This window comes from Juglans regia, chromosome 11 (genome assembly GCF_001411555.2).
Source record: "Juglans regia cultivar Chandler chromosome 11, Walnut 2.0, whole genome shotgun sequence".
Lineage (NCBI taxonomy): Eukaryota > Viridiplantae > Streptophyta > Magnoliopsida > Fagales > Juglandaceae > Juglans > Juglans regia.
This window is the reverse complement of record NC_049911.1, coordinates 8,226,031-8,244,674: the sequence shown is the minus strand read 5'-3', so window position 1 is coordinate 8,244,674 and position 18,644 is coordinate 8,226,031.

The window sequence follows — 18,644 nt, the reverse complement described above, 5'->3', positions numbered from 1 at the left end:
AATGGATATCTAGAGAGGAGATCTAGTTGATCACTATCCTGTAAATTTATTATCTTTTTAAAATTTTAACAAATTATTATACTATTATAGGTATTTTGTAGCTTTTTGTCTTTTTAACCGTTGTCATGGATTCACTTTTTTATAGCTTCTCGTAAAATCCGTCTATCATCATGATCATTCCCCCTTTTCATGGTGATGGCGGGATACGACATTTAATGCTACCATCAATAACATGCATCGGGCCCGACCTCTGGGGAGGTCACTTAGAGATGCATTTAATGTGGCCGATTTTCTAGGGGACCCAATCCTAAGTGGTCTTAATTCCTTTAGTGCACCAGGATGAGGAGAGGGGATGAGCCACTAATCGAATCCCCCTTTCATGGTGGACGCTGTCTGGGCCCAATTTCTTCAGATTCTTCCGGTTTACTCTTTTCACCAATCGTGGGCCTCATAGGATAGTATAGGCTTGGCCCAACACGTTAAGATCTCCCTTTCAATAGCAATACACAATATTTACAACGAAGGGTCACTAAAATATACGTGTACTTCAAAGTACATTTGATTCTTCGATCTTAAGCGATTCTTTTCTTATACATATAATTTAAATGCTACCTTTTAACAAGGTGATATGACAATGATTATTAGGACTGTTCATCTAGGTTCCCGCTCAGGAACCCGGGTCTTAAATCCGGGCCGAAACCCAGACCAAGTTAGCTTGGGTCAGACCCAGGCCAAAACCCCGAACCCGGATTTACAACCCAGTACGCAATTTTTATTTTTATTTTTTTACTAAAGGTTCATATTTAATTAACTTTAAAAACATAATTATTTTTTTTAGTAAAATCCTATATTTTATTAAATTCTTTTCAAGAAAAATCCATTTGAAAGCATAATTCTTTTTATGCAAAAACCTATATTTATTTAAAAAATTTCAAACCATAATTATTTTTTATATAAAAGGCTTTATTTTATTAAAAAGAATTCTAAGAAGTCAAGTTGGAATGCATAATATTTGTGTTCCAAATACTGTATGCATAAATTCATCGATGCATGCATCACAATGCAATCCACTACATATTATATTATTTGTTATTTATACATTACATTACAAATACAAAATTACAATATATGAAAATCAGTAGCATGTCTATCAATGATTTAATCTCCACACCAAATAGCAACTTTCAAATAATTGGACTGAAAGAGATCTTGCAAAAAATAAAAAGTTTTGAACAAGGATTATATACAAGGATTAGGACAAATTCCACTTACTAAATTAAAGATTAAGATGAGAACAAAATCAGCTTTGCTCGATGCTTCTATACAAAGATAAAACTTGTGAGTTTATGACATCATATCCTTAAAATGAAAGCTTAATTATTAGAAATCATTTGAAATTTCTTTATTGAAAGCAACTGAAGAGCTAATAGTAAAATCTAGGCATTACCTAATTTACCAAATCAGTGAAAAGATCAATCTTCATCATGTGATCCAGAATCTCAAAAAATACAATGAAAATGACAAATCTGAAAATGTGGCTACTAATATATTTATTTATTGTTGTACTACCACTATGACTTTTAAAACATATATATATATATATATATTTATATTACTCCATGCTTAAGAAATTTGTTAATAAACTTTATATAACAAATATTTTGTAGAGTTTTCATTCAAATAGATATCCCTAGACATCCACTTCTCTCAGCAAAATTAATAAACATGAAAATAAAACAGAGTTTAGATATCCCACCACAATAGATCAGATTCGATCATTATATAATAAAGTAAGTTGTATACATGAGAGCCACCTTGAATAGAAATTTTATATATCTCTATTTTGGAGGTTTACCATTATCTTTATTCAAAACTATATATGTTTTACACTGGCCAGAAGCCATACTTCTGAAACATACTCAACATATTTCTGAAGCCAACCAACCTTTCAATAGCCTTAAAACTTCTTCGATTCAATACCCACAACTCTAGCATTTTGCAGCTAAACAGATCTAAGCAGATCAAAATAGATCTAAAATAGATCTAAATAGATATGTTATTGATTTTTCCTTTTATGTACAAGGCAACGAACCCAATCTTCAAGTGCTTAGAAAATTATTTATTTATTTTTCCTTTGTTCAACTAAACAGATCTAGCCCATTAAAATATTCCTCAAACATTCAGACATTCTCATCAAAACCAACCAAAATCAACAAAGAGAGAAGAAAACATATCCAAGGATGAAGTCGACGGCACGGGGATGAAGACGACACAGCAAACCCAACAAAGCACCCAACAGTTGTTAGATCTCCCCGATAGCCACCAGCATCCATTGGTTTGGGACCTTCTTGCAAATCTGGAAAAAAAAAAATTTAAATCAAATATTAATGTGAACTTTTACCCAAGAGGGTCTCAGAAAACACATTAAGGAGACCAATCGGGAAAATCTTTGAAAAAAGGCTGGCGGCGAGACAGATTGTGGACCCATGGTCACTGGTAGGAAGTGAAGAATGAAAGAGAGACGGTGGCTGTGGTGACTAGGGTTTCGTATGTGTGAGAGAGGTCATTGGTGAGGAGTGAAGAATGACACACGGTCGCGGCTAGGGTTTTGCCCGTGTGAGAGAGAGAGAGGGGATGGGAGACAGATGAGAGAGAGAGAGAGAGAGAGAGAGAGAGAGAGAGAGAGAGAGAGAGAGAGAGAGGGAGACGGGAATGAGGACCTGGGGTTTGGGTTTTAATTATTTAACCCAGTCGTTTTGACACTGGGTTTGCTTTTTTAAAAACACTTGGGTATCAGGTTTAAAATCTGGGTACCAATCCAAATTTGTTCTGGGCTTGGATAACCCGGGCTTCGGATCGAGACGGAAAAATCTAGCTCGGTTGAACATGCCTAAATTGATCATCTTGATGTGCACGTGGCACCATCATAATTGAGTATCATCTACTTTAGAAACGGACTAAGTTGACCGTACACATTGAAATATGAGTAACAACTCTACTATAATATCTACTTAATTAATTATGCACTTTTAGCAGTAAGCCTTTCTTTCTAAGCTTCTTGTTAAAAAGCTAGCTAGGTCTCTTCCTTTTTAGAAAAATAAGATTTTATTAAAGGAATGATCGATATACACAACAAATTTTATTTATAATTATATTTTAAAATTTGAATATTTATATAAAATGATATTAATTTTATAAGTTATTTTATAAAAATGTCTTTCATTTTTAATATAATTGTATAAATTACTTTTAAAAAATTGTATATCTATAATTATTTTTAGTTAAATGAAATAGTTAAAACGACTTAGAGCCGGTTATAATTAATTTATACTATATTTCAAGGGTGTGGTAATGAATAATGATATGCTACATTTCTTTGGAGCAGGTAAGAGAGCTTTCCATGCCCGCATAGTGCATACCCTATACTCTAAAAATAGGAAACATAAATAATAGATGTTGGAAAAATATTTGCATCAGCCTACTATTCATCACACACTTCACACACTTAGTGTATTGAGGTTTAAAATAAAAAAAAAAAAAAAATTTGAATGCATGGTGTGTGAAGTGTGTAGGTTGATGCATAGAATTACCCATAAATGTTTGCTGCCGACAAAAGATAAAATAGGTCGGCTCTCTTATGGGTAGCATGTGGTCTTCATGTGCCTATCATCTTATAAATATGAATAATGTTACTATATGGCTTTATTTTGTATTTTCATTTTAATCGTTTATGCATTTAATTTTTTTTAAAATTTTTTAATTAATTGATTAAAGAAGTGATTATTAGTGTATTGATATATATTTTTTATTTTTTAAGAATATTTAAAAATGTTAAAAAATGTAAAGAAAAAAATAAAAAGAAAAATTTATTCTAGTGGGCACGCCCATTGATCAAAGCTGAGCGTCACACTAGCACTATCCTATAAATATTTATCTGGTGGTCGTGTACTTGGATGTTAGACCGATGATCAATAGAGGGACATACGAGTGATTATTTGGAGAAAGGATGGGGATTTTTTTATATATTTTTTTATTTTTTTATTTATCCTTTTTAAAAAAAGAGAAAAATTAAAATAAAGAGATTGATAAACATATATAGTTGGGACGTCTAGTGGAGCAAGTAGAGGAGGCAAGGGCTTGTTTGGAAATAAATTTCATCCTAAAATTCTCATTTCATCTCATTTCATCTCATCTGATTTCCAAACATAATTTAAATACAAATATTTTCAAACTAATAATTATAATTTTTTTAAACTAATCATTACAACTTTTCCAAACTTTCAAATAAAAAATAAAAAATAATTCAATTTTTTTAAATCTTTAAACAAAAATAATATTATAAAATTATATTCTAACAATATTTTAACTGTATAATATTTTTTATTCAACTTTTTATCTCTACTTTTTCAAAATTTAAAAAATAATCAGCTCAGACTATCTCAATACTATTAACAAATTATTTTATTACTATTAATAAAATTATCATCTCATATCACTCTGCAAACGAGCTCTTAAACGATCCAAGAAAAGGGTGCCGGCATGCAGTAGTAACACGCTGGTTTTTTAGGGTTGAATTTGGGTGGTTCATGGGTTTTGGCGAGTGGTGACTCCATACTCCATTTATGAAGCGCATTGCGGTGGTTGAAATCCACTTGGAACTATTATATCTACCCTCAAAAACTAATTGAATGGCATTGGGAAAGAAAAAAAAAAAGCTCAAGAGAATCGAGACAAAATAAAGAGTATATGATCTAGAAGAGATGGAAGATGGAGGGGATGGCTTGGGATTAGCTAGTGGGGCCGAGGGTTGATGTAACGCCCTGTACATAGGTAGTTTGGAGAGTTATTTCTTGTCATTTAAAATCATATCTTACAGTTCAGATATAAACTCTAAATTCTTAATAACACATAAAAAATCATTGTTTTAAATCAACTACCTCAGTATAATTAATCTAAGATATCACAAAGTCCCAAAATAAACTTTAGTCTTCCAAAATACCTAATCAACACGATCAAATTAAACTACTTAATAAAGTTCTTGCAAAACCAAAGTATTATCTATGTACTTATTCTACTATGCTCACATAGTCTTGCCCATGCTTCATATTCTTGATTTTCACCTGAAAACATCTAAGACATTTGAAAATATTGTGAAAATAAGAGGTGAGTTATCAACAATTTAGTAAGCTGTGAACATATACTAGTATGTAAACATGAACTAGTAACCGAGTGCAGAACAAAATATGTTATCAAAAATATCAGAGCGACAGTTCAGAAATATTCATATTAAAAAATGCTTTAGCATATCATAATTGAACATTATCATAACAGAACAGAGGCTTCAGATCAGAATAAAGATCATGTTTAACTCTCATGGCAGGGTTGTGCTATCCTTAGTGGCCAAACTAGATGGAAATAAAAGTGAATCTTCTCCTTATCATTCTCGGAGCCTCAAGTGCGCACATAGAAAAAACGACACAGAAAAACCCCTTATCACAATAACTCTAAAATTTGATTGTTCCCCAAATTATTAACATCCACATAGTTTCTCAAAAAATCATACGATTAAACCCCAAAACAAAATCACGCCTAACTATAAGATACTCTCAATCTTTCCATATTAAAAGATTTCTCCATGACTTTGCCTTTACACCGTCTATAATTTTCTTACTTGTACACATGTCCAGGCTTTAACTATATTACTTGGATAAATTATATTATAAAAATATCTCTAATTTAAAATATAGTTATATATAAAATTATAAAAACTAGATTTATGTCTATTATTTTTCTTTAAATAGCTCAAATTGACTTAATAGGACACATGTCACTTCTCGTCTATGCCCTTCATGTCCAATTCCCAATTAGTAGGGTGTTGCTATGCTCCCTCCCTCCTTTTTACTCGATGAAGAAGAAAGGTCTAACGATGGCAGCCACTCAAAGTGTTTTTTTTTTTTTTTTGGAATCAACAAAGACTGATCTCATTAATCATGGAATCAAATGGATAATACAAGGAGGAGAAACCTCCGGTTGAATAACTTCCTCAGTGAGGAGTATATCATTTTTGGCTAGAGCATGAGCCACATTGTTTAAAGATCTAGGGACAAATAAAGTAGACCACTGAGGCACTAGTATAATTTTGATGTCCCTGATTAGCATCCCTGCCACGGACCAATTTTCTTGAGGACTCTTGACAGCATTGATCACAACTTGAGCCTCCCCCAAGCATCACTTTAGTAAGCCCAAATTCAGTACATAGCAAGGATGCCTTTAGTAGAGCAAAGGATTCACCAAGTTGAGGGTCAGGAAAGAGGTCACAGACAGATCTAAGAGTAGCAACAACTTTTCCTTCAAAGTCCCTGACCACAACCCCTATCCCAACTTTACATTTGACCTTGTCGATGGCATCATCCCAATTGATCTTATGAAAGCCTTGAGGAGGAGCTGTCCATTGCTGAGTAGATGTGTTGTCCTTCCTTGGTAGAGACCTTGTGACTTGGTTGGTAGCCTTGAACTCAGAGAGGAGGAGGGCTTGAGATATTATTGTTCCCGCAGAGGTGAAGACTTTTTTAAAAACAAAACAATTTATTCTCTTCCAAAGATGATGAGCTGTCACATCAAAGAGTTCTAGGTCCTCCTAAGGTAGGGTGGAGAAAATATGAATGAGAAGATCTAGAAATGAGAGAACCATAGGAGGACTCTTTTGCAATTTTCTTGAACATAAACTCCACAAGTCCTGGGCTACCCTGCAATTCCAAATGGTATGAGCAGCTGACTCAGGCTCTTCATAGTAGATGGGGCAGTTAGGTGATCCTATAACTTACCTCTTGTACAGGTCTAAATTGGAAGGGAGAGCCTCGTGACTAACTTTCCACAGGAAAACCTTGACTGCATTAGGGACGTTTAGTTTCCATAGCTTGGACCATAGGTCAACAAGAGGAGAGTTGCTTGAGGATTGGCCTTCGGAGCTGTCCATGAGGAACACTTGTAGGTGATATGCACTCTTAACTATGAACTTGTCATTTGAAGTACATCTTCATGCAGCCACTCAAAGTAACGAGCATTAGAGTTTCATTCCTTTAACGTGGTTGTGAACAACTTGAACTTAAAAAGTCTTTAACTGATCAAACTTCATAGAACAAAATTTTACAATTAAATTAACACTTTTGGTATATATTTTTTATTGGGTGTCAGCCGAGAAAATCCAAAGATGTACAGGCCCTCGATAAGAGAAAAACTATAGAGTTCGATGATCTCTGTTAACGTCGTGTTTCGTATGCCTTTGGGCCAGGTGCCAGCAACTCAAGTCTTCAGAACTTAAGCCTACAAAAATAGAGGAGAATGCAATTGGGAGAGGGTGGCCTTGGGGTCGTGGAGTCTTCAATGCCAAAATTAGTAAATTCTCTTGGAGGTTTGTAAATAAATGAGAGTTTAGGGATCAGAGAAAGTTTCTCATGCATAGGAGTTGTTATTTATACTGGGGTTTGGGAAGGGGACAGATCATGTCTGTCCCTATGGATTTTGGCTCTTCATATTGTTCCTTGTGTCAGAGTCTTTTAATGCAGTGTGGCTCTGTAACGGCGTCATTAATGTGGCGTGTAGCTCTGTGACGCTATCATTAATGTGGTGTGTAGCTCAGATAGTGGTGCCATTAATGCGGCGTGGTTCCCTAACCTTGCTTTATCTTTAGTGGTTCGTCGATGTTCTCATGTCAGAGGATCAAGGGTTTTCCGTATTTCTCACTCTACCCTGTACAAGTTCCCATGATCGGAGTGTGGCCGAGAGATGTTAGGCATGTCCATCCCATCAACCACTTGATTACTTTTCCTTGTAGGTGTCTTGCTTCATGGGTGATCTTTGACCCTAGGGCCAGGCATCGGAGTGGGCTTGTGAAGTAGGGAAAATCCCTTAAAGTTACCCTGTCAATTCCCCTTGGACCCGTCTGAGGGAAATTCTTTCTTTGCTCCCCTGATTAACAAGCTTTTGCACTTGAGACTACGTGGCATTTTCTTTCCCGGGATGGGGTTTGCGGACCTCTTGGCGCTTGCTTGTTGCCTTTCAATTCCCCAACTATGTTCGAGTGGTTTTCTTGTCTTTACTCTATACTTTAGCTCATGATCATGTTAAGTTCCACATCACGTTTAATTCAGGGTGGCCTTGGGGCCGATGAGTCTTTGAAACCAAAGTTAGTACAGTATTTTAGAAGTTTGTAAACAATGAGAGAGTCTAGGGATCAGAGAACGTTTTTCGTACCTGAAAGTTACTATTTATGCCGGGAGTTGGGGGGATAGATCGTGCTTGCCCTCATGGAGTCCATGTCCCTTTTACTATTCCTTTTGTTAGACTCTTTTAATGTGGCTTGCCTTGGTGATGACATCATTAATGTGACATGCAACTCGGGTAGTGGTGCCATTAATGCGGCGTGATTCCCTAATCAAATGGCCGCTCTATGCAATAATCGCTATAAGAATCTTTGGACTATGCACTATCAAGATTCAATGAGTTCATGTCTATTTCTGAGGAGAAGAAAAAAGGATGCAAACCTCAATATGGTTGGGAGCCCCCACCTTCGGGTGTTTTGAAGTTGAACACAGATGGTGCTATCTTCCATGATCATTGTAGATCAGGTGCTGGTATGGTCCTTCGAGATGAGGGTGGAAGGGTGATCTTTACAGCAAGTAAAGCAGAACATGAGATTGATGATCCTATGGAGATTGAGTTATTGGCTGTGCTGAGGGGGCTTCAGATTTGGCTTTCTTTGGGTATTGTTGATCTCCAAGTTGAATGTGATTCTATGTTGGTAGTTCAAGAACTAAACAAAGAGCAAGAATCTATGTCTTTATTGGGGAGCTTGATTTTGGAGATAAGGAGGATGTTTATGAGATTTCCAAAAGTTACAATACACCAAAGAGGCCGAATGGCCAATAATGTAGCCCATTGTTTGGCAAGAAATTCATGGCATGTAGATGACCTATTGGTTTGGTGGGACTCTTTCCTAGATTTTGTTTCCCAAACCATTGGGCATGATGCAATGATGTGATTTCTTTTTGAGGAATAAAACAACTAAGCATTGTTTATAAAAAAAAAAAAAAATACTATTAAAATTGAAAAATCGGATTGAACTGGACTGGAATCGGTAAAATCAAAGATATCATTTTAGGAGGATAACTGGTGCGTAATTAGTTTTCAAAAATATAAAATCAATATATAATGATTCGATCATAAATTTTATCTAAAATCGAACCGAACCGAACCGAATCAATTATGCCTCTAACCACTGCAAATTTGATTCTTTGATCTCAAGCTATTCTTTTCTTATATATATAATTTAAATGCAACCTTTAAGGTGACATGATAATGATTATCTTGATGTGCACGTGGCATCATCATAATTGAGTATCGTCTACTTTAAAAAAGGACGAAGTTGACCGTACACGTGGAAATATGAGTAAAAACTTTCCTATAATATCTACTTAATTAGTTATGCACTTTTAGCCGGCTTAAGTAAACCTTTCTTTCTAAGCTTCTCGTTAAAAAGCTAGCTAGGACTCTTCTTTTTAGGAAAACAAGATTTTATAAAGGAATGATATACACAACTAATTTTTTTATAATTATGTTTTAAAATTAGAATATTTATATAAATGACATTAATTTTATAAGTTATTTTATGAAAATATCTTTTATTTAAAATATAATTATATAAATTATTTTAAAAAAATTGTATGTCTATAATTTTTTTAATTAAATGAAATAGTTAATACGACTTAGGGCCAATTATAATTAATTTATACTATATTTCAAGGGGTGGTGATGATTAATGATATACTATACTTGGTTTCTTTGGAGTTTCGAGCATGTAAGAGGGCTTTCCATGCCCACACACCCTATACTCTACAAATAGGAAACAAAAATAATAGATGTTTGCAGCTGACAAAAGGTAAGATAGACCGGCTCTCTCATGGGATTAGCTAGTGGGGCCGGGGGCGTGGTGGATGTAACACCCTGTACGAGGTAAATTGTAAAAGGTTTATCGTGGCTAGGGGTGTGCATCCGGATCCGGATCCGGATATCCGGCCATAACCGGATCCGGATCCGGATGGTAAAAACCGGGCGGTTATCCGCCCGGATTCAATCCGGATTGAATCCGGGCGGATAACCGGATTCAATCCGGATATCCGGTTTGTAACCGGATATCCGGATTTTTCACTATAATCCGGATTTTCCACTACATGCATAATCCGGATTGTTCATTACAAACCCGGATTCTCTAATCCGGGTTGCTAATACTTTTTTTTTTTAAAGAAGACTAAACTTTAAAAAATGTTTTTATAGCACTTGTTTTTTTTTAAAAAAAAAATTCTGATAAACTTAAATTGCCCAGATTTTTTTTAAAAAATAATTTAAACACTTTAAAAGATTTTTATAAAAAAAAATAATTAATTAAAGAACAAAATAAATAACTAATATTGTTGTTACCACACAATGCAAAATATTAATACATCACCACTAATTAAACTAAAACATAAATTTACAAAGAACAAAGAATAAAAGAAATATTAATACATCACAATTAATTAAACTAAAACATAAATTTACAAAGAACAAAATGTATTAGTCTTCACATCTTGAATCTGGAATTGGGGGGAAATTTTCTACTAGACTGTCTCCATAAGCTGCCAACATCAATTACAACAGAAAAATGAAAACTATAATGATTAGAAACAATAAGTAAAAAAGAACAAGAGAATAAAACTTGAAACAAAACCTCACAAAGACACTACAATAATTAATCTAATATACCAAGTAGCTTATTTTTTGTTATGAAGCTTAGCTTACATTTCTTCTTTTTTGTGAATGTTTCTGCCATGTACTTGCTTTTCATTTTAGCTACAACCTGTTGTCATTTCTATTCTTAGATAGGAATTACAAATAATGATTCACAAAGATAAGCAACACACATGGTAGAGGAAAACAGATTTGCTGTTTGTGATCATGCAATAGAACTATGAAGAACAACCAGATTTACTAGGTGCAAAAAAAAAGAGTCTCTTTTGCTTTTTATACCTGCCAATTTGAATTTACGTTGAAAGAAACTTGCTTCCAGTGTAGATCTCCTGCAATCGAAGGTTAAATATCAAATAAATCAGCCAGCTGCCTTCTTACCAAATAATTCAAGACATAAATGTTTTGCTATACTAACCCGATGTAACAGAATGCATGATCCCTGAGAACAAATATTTCAATGATTCAATTAAAAACCTTTGACAATCTCTCCAATAGTTATTTGAGTGTATTTCCAATTAGCTAGGTCAAAGTATGTTGTTCAGTATCTCCAAGAGATCAGAGACTGAATACAAGTAGCAAAACAAAATACAAACAAGGCAACGTTTGCAAATAATAAAGGCATTCAATTAGCTTGCAGCAGGTTGCCTTGCAAGAATGTTAAGACAGTCAAAACAAGTGAAACTCAGTACCAAATCTCCCCTAAAATATAAAACATGGGGCTTCAAGAAAATGCACCATGCAGGTTTTAATTGCAAAAGGTTTTGTCAGCAGATCAGATAACAACTAGGCAAAGTGCATGGCTTCTGTCTTTCTTTTTCTTTCTCTCTCTTTGAGCTAATAAACTCAGCTTCTTGCAGGTCCCAATAAGCGAGTCATTTTGGTCATATTCTCGGCTAACAAACACAACATTAGATTCGAATATACTATTTTTACCCAAATTAAACAAACCAAAAGCAGATCAATAACTCTCTTATCCATTTTTAAACGAACCAACAACCCACACAAATCCAAACCCACTTACTCAAATCCAAAGTGCATCAAACTTTAAACACAACATAAAAATATCTATACAAACCAGTGACGGCAGGGCTAGGGTTTCACCGTGAAAAACAGAGTATTACATAAAACAGTGATTAAAACTAAATCCCATGTGAAAAATAGAGCAAAGAAAAATCCCAAACAAATCTGAGCTTTTTCTGAGAAAAATCCCTAAGTAGAAAGAAAGATACCTTAAGAGCTTAGAGAGAGAGCGAGAATATGGAATGTAGCCTCCGCGTGTCTCACCCAAATGCGCAAAGCACTCTGAAGTTTCTGTTTTCGTGTTTCGGTGAGGCCGAAAGACTTGAGCGAAGGAAGGAGGATTCGAGAGGCCATCGAGACCGAGAGAGAAGGAAGGAGGATTCAAGAAGCCCAGGCGGCTCCGAGAAGACGTCGAGACCCGAGAGAGAAGACCAGGAGGATTCGAGAAGACCAAGCGGCTGCTAAGTGCAAAGTTGCAAACCCTAAGCTGCTAAGGGGCGGTTTTTTTTTTTAAGGGACCCGGTTACGGATAACCGGGTCACATAACCGGATCCGTAACCGGATCCGGAATCTTTTTAACCGCCCGGGTGTAATCCGGGCGGATAACCGCCCGGATGCACCCGGGTTTCCGGGTTCCGGACCGGACCGGAAAAAAAACCGGTCCGGATGCACACCCTTAATCGTGGCTCAGTGAAAGAATATGAGAAAATATAAATAGCATTTTACTGTGCATAATACACTCTGCACACTAAGTGTATTGGGTGAAAAAAAAAAAAAAAAAAAAACCACAGCACTGATGTGCTGCGGCTATGGGCTGATGCCCAAAAGAACTCAAAAGAATATTATTTATAATGGAAAGTGGAAATAAACTCTTAACAGCTACTAGAAATTAGGAAAAAAATCAGGAAATAATTTGTAGGTTCATAATATATGAAATAAATAATTTTCTTAACATAACGATCAACTGGAAGACATGACGGGCACTTAAAGTTAAAACCCGTGTATTCACCACGACCAAGGTCCATCGATTCTCAAGAGTCTTTTTCAAATTTTCTTGGATCTCTTTTTCTTCTAATTAATTTGTTGAAATTAAGATCTCCATGCTACATAAAGATCCCGTTCATATAAATATACATATATATATATATATATATATACATATCAAACTTCAAATTGGTTGACATGTTACCCTCTTGATGTATCAAAACAAATCACGTAATATGTCTCGTTAAAATAGATAGTTTGCATTTTAAGAGAAACTAAAATGCCTAATCAACATGCCATGTTAAAAATTCTAAAACAATTCAATTAACATAAAATAAAACATAGTAATTGAAATCAAGAAAATCAAGCTACAGTTAAAAAGAAAGCCTAAAATTATACAAATGTTTTTAACTCAAAATTAATACTTTGAAAAGAAAAAAAAAAAAAGCACAAAAATAACTTATAACTTGTAAGCTATTTATCAAACTAACAACTTAATTTCTTAACATAAACACGGTCGGATATTTACCAAATATAAATTTTATGCCTATTTCCCAATACATTTTGCAGAAACCTAAATTTAAGATGAAGAATAAAATCTTCTAATATAATGGCGCGGTTTGCCAAACAATATATCAACTGCAAGTTTGGACTTGTGATCATGCCGTGGAAGACGTGATTGGCAGTGGAAGACCCGCGGCCAAGACCATTAATTAATGTTCATCAATTGTCCAAGTCAACTGTCAAATTTTCTTCCGTCTTGTTTACGTCTTCTAGGCTGAAATTAACATCAACCCATGACCAAGCTGGCCTGATTCCCACTAATGGTGATGTTTGTTAAATTGTTTGATAGTTTGAAAAGCAATGGAGCCTCTTTCCTATATATATATATCTCTCTAAATAGCTTTACTACAATAGATTAGTCTTTTGTAATAGAGGAAATTATCACAAAAAATTACTAAAACATCACTAAAGATATTTAGTGACGGTTTGAAACCGTCACCACGACCGTCACCTAATGTGCGTCACAGAAAATAATTAGTAGCAGTTTACTGTTGAACAGTCATTAAAAATATTTTTAGTGACGGTTGGAGGTGTTCCGGTTGATTGAACGTTCAAATGTTCCCTTTTCTTGTGACGGTTGAGAACTGTCGTAGAAAGTAGCGTTCGAATTAGAGAAGTTGACGTTCATTGATTATAGTTTGAACGTATCATATTTGCGTTCGAACGTTAACGGACCAATGTTAAAATGTAACGGGTTTAACGTTTAGACGTTATTTCGAATGCAAACGAAGGAGCGTTCGAATGCAAGTGGTATGTTCGAACGTTAATCATTTAATCATTCGAGCGTTTTGTTCGTTTCAGGGTCAGTTTGTTCGAACGTAGAGGAATACGTTCCAATGTTACTATATAATTTTATGTATTCACGTTCGAACGTTGGTTCGATTGTGAATCAACGTTCAAACGTTCTTACTTTACATTCTAACGTACAGATCAGAAATATTAATTTCATAAAATTCAAAAACATACCAATTGTATCATATCACATACCAACAATTAACAAATAACAATGTATTATAAAATTTTAAAATTATATATTAAAACTAGCCACCACTACTGATAAAATTTATTTCTTCTTTTTTCTTCGCCCTCCGCAATTTTGTTGCAACGACATAACACGCTTCATTTGCACCATCATCTCCCGTTGCACTTGCTCTTGGACTTCAATGCGTATTCTTTCCTCCTGGTCTCTTTGTTGGTCCTGCAAACGCGTCTCTAAATGAGACTGTTGTTCTAAGAGAGACTCTAACTCTTGTTGTCTCGACCTCATATACTCATTCTCATGCCGTGCACTTCTAAATCATTGGTAATCTTATTAATTTGTGAAGTCGATGAGGTTGAGGAGGATGAACATCTATACTTGATAGATCATCCCAAACCTCTTGCCATACTAGACAGTGGCCCGAGCACTTGCGTGAATATGTTTATGTCACTAGGAGAGGATTCCCCAGAAGCCGACTGCATCTCCATGATTTTCCTGCAATTTGAAAGGTAACGATCGTTAATAAGTAACGTATTAAAAGAAATATAAATAAAAAATCAATTATTCACATGCTATATAATTTATTTAATAAAATTAACATTGCTTACATAATTATCTGCAGCGACAGGATCCATCCACTCACTATACTCACTAGTGTGAGCAACATAGACATGAATGTGAGAAAAGTTTTCAGGATCATCACGTTTCTAACAAAGCAACATTAGCAATTTTAAAAAAATAATGTTAGTACTTAAATAAAAAAATATCAGAAAAATTAATGACTTCTATAATTTTTTAATTACCAGACAGAGTAGATCTATTCTGTGCATTTGTAGAAATCAAGTGCTATAAAATATATTAAAAATGTTAATTGTAATATGTATACATATAATATATAGAACGAATATGAATGTAAATAATTAAAAGATATAAATGTAAAATACCTAATAATCTGGAGATGCGAAAGGATCACAACACTTTCTCCAATCATCTAACTTCATCTATTGGAAAGAAGATTATGCAGCCTCTTCCAACGTCTCAAACTTCTTGAAGTGGTCATGACATCGTCCCTTGTGACGTCGGAATAGTGTAGCCATCAACTCATTCACGGTTCTCAAATCCTGGCTACGGCCAAAGTCGAGGTCGAATTCATCCTAGCAAGTGAATCAGGTCAAAAAGATGATATACTAATCTAGGTGAAAAAAATGTACTCTCAAAGTAAACTCACCAGCACATGATTTCGAATGTGCTCCTTAATCTTATTCGGAACATCTCGCCATGAGCGCATATAAAATGGAGCATAAGTTCGGACTACTGTACCAACATATGAGGAAAGCGCTGTTGCACTACCATCCACTCCTTCTATTTTTCTCAAGAGAGATGCCTTCTATTTTTCGTGCAAATGCATCAACTACATGATAATAGATAGTATAATTATAGTTATATAGTTATTGAGACAAAAGTATTAACTATATAATTAATTATCAACGACAATATTTCCTTGCTAGTAGGTGCCGACTGGCTGTTGTTCTCTTGTGTGTTAACTTGATCTTCATGAGCGGATTCCTTGAGTGGGGAGTCCTCAATGGGTTCGAGACTTGGACTTGGCGGATGCACATTTCTTCGTTGTCGTTTTGGCGGCATTCTTAAAAATAATTAATTATATCAAAGAAAATTAATTAGAAGAAATTATGAAAATTCAAGATATTTTATAGTCACTTATATGAATAAAATATTTAGTACTTTTATTATTTATCTTCAGATGTATTTTCCATGCTTGTTTCAGAATCTCCCTCAATAACATCTTCATCATCATCATGCACCTCTTTTTCATTCTCCTTATCGACCTCCTGGCAGGATTCTGGTTTGTCTTCATCTTCTTCCTTCTTACTTACTTGAATTGAATGATCATTTAATACGGACGGGTTGAGATGGACGAGTAGGACATCATCTCTACACATGGGAGCAATTCAAGTGCACTTTGGTCAACAAACAAGTTAATACCCTCTCCGTCTTCCTGGTATGCCTCTACAATCGGAGTGTCATCTTCATCTTCACTATTCTAGTAATTTACACTCGTTCCTGCTTCATATATATTTTGAGGTACAAATTTTTGTACGACTCACCAAGTTATCTCTCCACTATCTTCATCAGTACTTTTCATTGGATCAATCAAGTAATAGACTTGGGTAGCTTGACAAGCCAATACGAATGGATCATCTTCGTACCATTTAGATACATTATTGACACTCGTAAAGTGATTATCCCTATGTATCGAAACCCAACCACCACCTAGATCCCACCAATCACGTATGACACCATAATAGTCAATATCATTTGTTCCATGACTCCCTTCGAAGAACACACCAGAGTTTTGAGTCTTTCTATTACATTTACGGTGTAGAGTATGGAATCTATAACCTGGAACCGTGCATGCAGTCTATCAAAGTGCTCTATTTGAGGGACCACGAGCCAATGCATACAATTCAAAAGAAAATGATCCGGGATCACGAGCACGTTGTTTCAAAATCTAACAATTGAAATAATATATATTTATTATTTCATTATCCATAGTTAAAAGTTTCAAAATATAACATATATATAATTTTAGTTCATACACATTCTTCAAACCATCCAGGAAATTCCTCCTCGTGTCTTGCCTCTATCTTTTCTACGCCTTCCGTTCTAAATTTGTCAATGTGCTCACTGTTATAAATAAATGCAAAAGAAGTTTATTTTGAGCACAACAATTATAGTTAAACTTGAAGAAAATTAGAATTATTCGAAGCAAGGAACGATATACCTGAGATAATTATCAATCTCCCGGAAATTATTTAGCACATACCACCGAACTTTAGCTAACTTTCCATCAATTAAATTGTAATCTGTTTGTGCACCCAAGGGTCGTACATTCTGGAAAAACATTGATAGCTCACGAGGAGGTGGAGCAGCAAGATCAACATTTCACTCTTGACAATTAAATCGTGTCTCAACACCACGAATATATAGAAAGCAAAATGTTAACCATTCATCGTGTATATAGGCCTTTGCTATTGAACCCTCAGCTCTGGCTTTATTCCCAACAGTGCGCTTCAGTCGGCGCAAATATCTTTTAACTAGATACATCCAACGGAACTGCATCGGTCCACCCAATAGTACCTCTCGCGGTAAATGTATTGCTAAATGGACCATGACATCAAAAAATGATGGTGGAAAGATCCGCTAGAATTTACATAGTATAGTAACAATGTCTTCTTCCAATTTCTGCAACGCATCTCGATTTACTACTCGAGTGCACAAATGCTTAAAAACATACAGAGTTCAGATATGGCGACATGTATATTAGATGTCAGCTTCTCACGAATTCTCACAGGTAATAACTTCTGCAAAAATACGTGACAGTCATGACTTTTCAATCCACTGATTTTCCAGTCAACAGGACTCACGCATCTACCAATATTTGAACCATAACCATCTGGAAACTTTACACCTTGCAACCATTTGTAGAAGTCCATCATCTCCTCCCTCGTCATCGTAAAACATGCATGCTGCATAACCACTCTATTGCCTTCTACCCGCAAATGTAGATTATGTTTAGTTCCCATTCTCTCAAGATCTTTCCTCGTCTTGATCGTGTCCTTCATCTTTTTGTTAATGCTCATCAATGTACCCAGTATATTATCACAAATATTCTTCTCTATGTGCATTACATCCAAATTATGTCGCAACATGCAGGACAACCAATACGGCAAGTCAAACAAAATACTACGCTTTGTCCAATTCAACTCTACAGCGCCTTGTTTTCTCTTATTCTTTCCCTGACCTTTGCCAAAATTGTTCGCTCTAGAACGTACCACTTATTCCACTATCTCTTCCCTAGACAACTCTTTTGGTGCAATTCTATCCTCCACTCTCTCATCAAACTTAGCACATTCTCTTCTCCATGCATGATTTGCTAGTAGATAACGTCGATGACCCATGAAACACAACTTTTGAGAATATTTTAACTACTCACTAGTAGTTTCTATATTACATGTCGAACACGCTAACTTCCCTTTCATACTCCAGTTGGAAAGATTCCCATATGCTGGGAAGTCATTAATGGTCCACATTACCACAACATGCATCTGAAAAGATGTCGACGTGGATACATCATAAGTTCTAAAAACCTATTTCCCATAACTCTTTCAGCTCTTCAATCAACGGCTGCATGAATACACGTCAATGTCATTCCCAGGTGACCTCAGAACGGGAATAAGTAAAGTTAACAAAAAGTTGGGCGCCTTCATGCACCTCGATGGTGGAAGATTCT